Genomic DNA, 7,166 nt, shown 5'->3' with positions numbered 1-7,166 from the left:
ACTGTTCTGTGCCCTTGAAAGTTGCTGTACTCTGTACTGTGTGAGGAACCTGTCATTAAACTAGAACTTAGTGTTGAACGTGTATCCTTTGTGCCCTGCCTCGTTCTCTCCTCCCCTCGGTGTGCGGTGTGGGCCGCTGTGAGTGACTGGTGCCCGTGTGGTTGTTCTGGTGGGGATCACGCCACCTGCCTGCCCGTGTATGGTGTGTGGTAGGGGGGGTGGCGTAACATTTACATAGCTAAAAAATTCTTTAGGATTAGATTTACTCGTTTCCGCTATATATTCTTCAAGATTTTTCTTGCTTCGTTTTATTAATTTCTTGGTTTTACGGCGAATTCTGTCCAACTCTAGTTTGTCAGCCTCACTCTTGAGTTGATATGTATCTACTGTATACGCATTTTTTAAGAGATAGGCTATTTTGAATTTTGTTATTCCACCATTTGGGTTTCTTCTTTAAAGCTGAACATCTGTTACGATAGGGTACGCATATGCTTATGGCATTGTTCAATATTGTGGTGAAGCAGAGATTTATCAGTATCTGTTTCTGCCGAGATTTCAGTCCAGTCAGAATTATTTAGAATTGATCGGAGTCTTACGAAATTCGCTCTCTGATAATCAGACACCTTTTCTTTACTAGGAGTTACTTTACTTTCTTTCATATTGATGCTGAATGTGATTGTTCGGTGATCGCTAGAACTAAAAATTGGACCAACATTTACTTCGTTAACTAGATCAGCTGTCGTTGAAAAGATAAGGTCAAGGATATTATTTTCCCGAGTCGGTTCTCGAACGTGTTGATGTAAATCACTTTCTAGTAAATTTGTGTACAGGTCGAGCCCTGTATGACAGTTCAACAGTTCACCCCATCTTTTCACTGGCAAGTTAAAGTCCCCAACAATTACTGCTTCGCAACTGCTACTTGTTTCTAATAATAATTCACTTAATGCGTGGTCGATATCAAGAGTCTGCCTTGGCAGTCTGTAGATAAGTCCAATTACTATTTTACAAGATTTATTTTTAATTTCAATGAAGACCGTGTCTACATTGGTTATAATGTCTGTTTTCACGGATACTGGATGGAGAGAGTTGTGGATATAAAAGATAATGCCTCCACCCTGTCTATTCTCTCTTTCATGAATAAAGATGGTATAACCCGGTAATCTATATTCTGCAATGAAATCTCTACTTGAAGTGTCTATCCAAGATTCTGTGACTCCGATGATGTGATAATGATTTGTAGCTGCGAGGACTTCTAAGTCTTCAAATTTGTTATGTAGGCTGTGAGCGTTTACATAGCAAGCTTTAATGTGATTCGAGTCGGGGGTTTCGCGGGTTGAGTGCTCCCTTACGGTGGAGCTGCTGGTGTTCTCGCCTTCACGTTTTTGGCTTTCGAAGAGCCACTTGGTCACAGAGCAGCCTCCCGAAACGGGCTGCTCCAACAGGGTTTAAGTGGATGCCATCAGCAAGGAACAAGTCTGAATCGTAGTAAAAACTGTTCCACTAGTTAGCGAACTGGACGTTTTCTTGTGAGCAAAGGGACTGAAGTCTGTTATTTGTGCTGAAGGCCTTACCGTAAAAGCTAGATTCGGCACCGATCCTCGGGAGGATTCCTGAAATTATGATGTTACTGGCATCCGTTTTACGTTTATACTGCTTGATCATGCGGTGGTATTTCTCAAGCAGTTCCTCAGAACGGGTTGTCTTTATGTCATTTGTCCCCGCGTGAATGACAAAGAGGGTGTTTCGGTCGGCATTTCTCGTGACATCATCGCACGCTGCGGTGATGTCGCCCAGTCTGGTACCTGGATTGCAGTAACGTTTTCTGCGGCCGTTTGATGAACGACCACAGAACTCAACCAGCTGGCCACGCACCAGGGAGTCCCCAACTAGGCGAGTCTCAAACTCATCCTCCATGGTGTCTGCCAGCACCTGGAACCTATTGAAGGTAGTGGGGGTCAGTAAATCCTTGGTTGCCTGCTTCGGTTTGGCTCCATTCCTTACAGGTTGGAACCCGACATCCTGTGAAGCAGGAAGAGAAGCGTTAAGTTGGGCACGCTGGAAGTTGTCCTGTGAGGCAGGCTGGGAGTTAGCCTGTGAAGCAGGCTGGGGGTTAGCCTGTGAGGCAGGCTGGGGGTCAGCCTGTGAGGTAGACTGGCAGTTGTCCTATGAGGCAGGTTGGGGGTTAGCCTGTGAGGCAGGCTGGGAGTTAGCCTGTGAGGCAGGCTGGGGGTTAGCCTGTGAGGCAGGCTGGGAGTCAACCTGTGAGGCAGGTAACACGTCCTCCCGTGAAGCAGGAGATTCGTCTGGAGAGGGCACAGTCTCGGTGGAGGGCCTCTCCACTATCGATGGTGGAGTCACTGCCACATGGCTTACAACAAATTCTTGAAGGGCTTCGAATTTCTTTTCAAGATCATTATGTTTGACTTTCCATTCAGTCACAGCCTTCTGAAGTTGTAATCTTTGAACGCAGAGGCGGCAAGTTCTACTCAGCTGGAAGTACTGAGCTGCAAATCGTCCAGGACAGACGTCACACTTAGGTTCGAAGGCATTGTTAGAAATTTAAGCGAGTTAACAGTTTGGGCAAATATTAAAAGCGCTTTCGAAATAACTTAAATTGTGACCATAAATTGAATTGGATAAAAATTGTGCATGGAAATTAGATACTGCTGTGTTAGATGCCTCCAACACTGGGAGTTCGCTCCCACAGGGTCTTGAAAACGCCTCAAAGACCAATCGCTTGTCCTGAGCCTCAGTCACAAGAGAGACTTTCACAACCCGGCACTTTTCAGCTATTGTCCTCGAAGTTTTGTCCCATAGAACGGGGCCGGCGTAATCACACAAAGCAGAGCTGGCAAGGGAGGAGAGGAACCAGCAATTCGTTCCCACTTTCCGAAACGTCTAACCCAACTCTGCGACCCTTTCGAGGCCTGGCCAGTGGCAACTGTCACCAGGTGTTCTCCACCAACTCTAGAGAGTATCAGACGCCCTTCCTGAGAGACTAAAAAGCTGAAATATTCCTTGAGTATAAGAAAAACCCTCAGAAACACCTGGAAGTCGGGAGGCACAACCTCAAATGGCCCACGGAAGACATCTCTTTCAGGAGAAAACAAGAACCAGCTGTTATGCAGAATAGGGATGGGAGTACCGTCGATAGAGGGGAGGGACGGGGAGCTCACACTGACAACTGGTTCCCAGGGAGGCTTTTTAGTGTAGAGGTCGCCACACTCCTCTACACCGCAGGCCTAAATAATTAGGCACGGTCCAGCTGACTAGGACCCTGGAACTACAGTCATTGTCTCATACAGAGATCCTCTGCCTGCAGTCCAATCCACCACTGCTGCTGCCCAGAGGCTTCACCGTGACCCTGGCACGGGAGACAGATCAGGGGGTGACCTGAGATTATGCAGGGCATGGACGTCTAGTTCCCTGAGGTGAAAACACTTCACCCGCGTACCCAGGAGAGGGGATGAGAGGGGACGAAGGAGAGGGGACGGGAGGGATAGCAACTGCGCGGGGGAGAAGAACTGGCGAAAATGATACAGATAATATATCATACCAGCATACAAGATGCTTGTATCAAACCAAATATATAGTCACATCATACTCTAACCAACAACGGGCCTTCAGATATCTATATTTTATCTCATTTCAGGTATGTAAAAGCTAATAAAAAGCATTTTCGTTATTAATGTATGTAACTCATATGAGTAATATTTTAAATAGCATCGCAATGATATTTCATGTTATTTTGCTTATTACTTGGTGACATACATGCAATAAATGTTCAAATTACCTCTTATTTGCAGCTGCAGAGCCAGATGTCTATGTAATTGAAATGAGTATATTTATACATATATAAAACTCATTGTTCATTCAGGTATGATCTAATTATTTTCTGTTTGATACAAGCTTGTTTTTCATGTGTTTGAATGGTATATCATCGTCGCAGATGGACATGTTTTGAATTTATATTTATATACTTCTTTTTTTAATAATCATTTAAATATATTATTGATAAGATAGGCTTGAACATAGATCACCACATGTTCATGCAATCCTGAACTAACAATGAGCATTTGCCACATCTCTCAAAACTCACACTTTGTGGATAGACAAAGGAAATGAAACCGACTATAGTGAATTGTATATTCCAGCTGATACGTATTCAAAAGAGAAGGAGGAATATAATGTTACTTAAACATTCTTTGCTTTTTGTTCATTTAACACTTTCACGCACACCCTCCCATCTGATTTTCTTGTCCAAAATGCACACCTAACTGGCTATTGGATGGCCTGATTTTGGTACCTTGAGCGCGTGGTATAATTTTGTTCAAAATTCGCTTATCGAATCTTTTGCTCGGTGCACTTTTATGAAACTACATACATTCCACTGTAAATTGTAAGCTCTTTCATATGGAAAGAAAAATAATAATGTTTGTTTTGTATTTTGCTGAGATATCGTGAGTTGAAGTGACGCGAACCGATTTCTGAAATAAAAAAACTCACATTTTCACATAGGAGTAAAAAAATAACAAATTGTGTTCTATAACAAAAGAGCGGACATTTACGAGCTAATTAGCGCAACGAACGGAATTTTGATACACCAATTATAAGTCATAAATTTGGAAAAAAACGAAAAAAATTTTTTTTCAAAAATGGTCTTTTTTCCACTTATCTCCATAACTGTTATAGTTTTTTTATGGTTTCATCTCAAAGAACAGATCATTACCTATACAATGGTTGTTTTAGATTTCTTATATGATGTATAGTTGATGAGTTAGGCTTGAATGAAAGAAAAAAATATTTGGTAACCCTGCTCCCCGCCACACACTAACCCGTCTGCGACCGCTAGAGAGAGTCAACTAAAGAGATTTTCTGTTCACGTCACAGTCACCCAGGAAAATTTCCTGGCAAGAAGGGTCTATCAGCTTACCATGAGCCGACATGCGCTAGCCTGTCTACAGACCAAGTATCACGCATCAATGAGAATTACAGAATTTTTTATGAACTTTTTTGTCCCAGTGACATGAGTCGCATCAATCACAAGCCGTGCTTTTTGACCAGACAGTTAGAGTGATCGTATGTCGTGTCCACGTGTGCAATAGTGTTAATGATTAAGACCAAATTAGACTTTCAAGATCATCAATCCATAACCATATCCATATTCTTTGCCTTTCTTTTAATGCATGTAGACAACACTGAAAAATCAACGGTATTCACACTTGGAAGGTTGTTTAAGCGTGGTTACCGTTGATTTTCACTGTTGTCTGTACACATTAAAAGAAAGGTAAAGAATATGGATATGTGACTGGGTGAAGGAGCTGTTGCAGGAATTGCTGCAGAAAGGTCATAGTATGTAGCAGGAAGGTCGTGGCAATATGCACACTAAAGGTAGCAGTAACATAGCAAAAACTTAATATGTACATAGCAGGATGGTCGTGGGAATAATGCACGTATTTGGTACGTAGCAAAACAACACCGGGAGATCTACAATTTTCATAGACTGGAGAAAAAGATTTTTGGACTGTGGTTCCACAGCACGGGGTGTTCTCTTATCTTGTTAATCAAGTAGTAAACAAAGCAGCTCTGCCAGTCCATTTTACGAGTCTCTTGGTGGGCCATCTTCCACTGCTCCTCACTCCTCAGCCACTGCCGTCGTCTGTTTGTTTACATGCAGCCGTTCGGTACCCACGTACCCAAGCTCATACTCACAACCGTTTTCCATTTATAAGGACAACCAACGACTCGCTCCTGGTTGGGCATACGGGCAACCGCAGTTGCCCATAGCCCCAATGGTTGGACACCGCCTATTAAGGTAGCACGCATGACGCTGACGGTAGGTAGACGTGACCCGAACATGTCAAAGCAACGCGAAACTCGTGGTGGTACTCGAGAGGGTACTGTAGATAAGAAGCATCATTTAAAAAGATAGTTTGAAAATGATTGCTCAAGATGAATAAACATTTTCTTCATGTACAATTTATTCCAAGCATACATTTGCATATCTGATGTCACAATCTGCTGAAATTAGTTCAACTTTAAAAGCTAATCAAATATTGTTTGGTAAAGCATGATTAAATATTAAAAAAAAAAAACATAAGGTACACTGGATGTACATATACAATTATCACAGCAAGTTACTACACCTCAAAATCTTACTGGAAACTAGGGTAATACCCTTCTTCCAGCCTCCTGTAGCTCAAGCAAGCTGTGGCAAGGCTGAGAAAACAGGGAAAACCACAAACAGAAAGGCACATGAGGTCAACAGAGTTCTGGAATTTGTCATTTTATATCTCATGTATCGTATGTCAGCTTCAGTTTGAAAAGAAGGATTTTAAAACTATAAAACTTGTATAAATTGACTGGAAACAAAAATTTTCCTGAAAGCCTAGGTAGAAAATCTATTTGTCTAAAAATGTAATACAAAGTAATTTTTCTACAAAAATGATTATTCAATAAAATAATATTAAAGCCATCATTATGTAGCTAGAGCATGCAATACTTAATAAGATATGAAAATATTCAGTTTACTAACTGCTGGGGTGAGGTGGTTGTTTGCTACCCAACATGGGATGCAGAAAATATTAAAACTGCTTAAAAAAGTCAATTCTAATTCTGTATGTATGCTTACATCTAATGGTGTATACTGCTGAGCAAAAATTTAAATATTTGCAATATTGAGTACTGAAGGTATGCCATGAGGTGGTGGCACAAACTCTCCTACAAAGAAAAACAGCTGCTACAGGAAAAAAGCTGCAAACAAGACAAGAATGATTACAGAATACTGACATGAATTTAGTGGCATGCAAGATACCCACGACAAGCACGAGATTCAAGATCACACAGAATTACAGGTTAACCAGGACCTGGCAGAGACTAACTCAAGCCAGTACCGCACATCACTCTCTCCCAGCTACCATTCCTCCACAAAACTCTAATTGAGTTTTCATGACAATGAAGTAATACCAAGAAATAAGAAATAGTCATTACCATCACCCAGCTTTTCCACATATATATGTATGGTGGAGAGGAAATTAGTAATAACTTTTTATGTTTACAATGCTCATTTAAGAAAATTATTTTATTTGATAGTTTTAGGTTCAGTAGTTATGTGACTTTTTAACTTGTTAATATTTATGCAGCATTACCCTGATATCGATGAATTC

The sequence above is a fragment of the Eriocheir sinensis genome, chromosome 36 (assembly GCF_024679095.1).
Source record: "Eriocheir sinensis breed Jianghai 21 chromosome 36, ASM2467909v1, whole genome shotgun sequence".
Classification (NCBI taxonomy): Eukaryota; Metazoa; Arthropoda; class Malacostraca; order Decapoda; family Varunidae; genus Eriocheir; species Eriocheir sinensis.
This window is presented reverse-complemented; position numbering follows the sequence as displayed.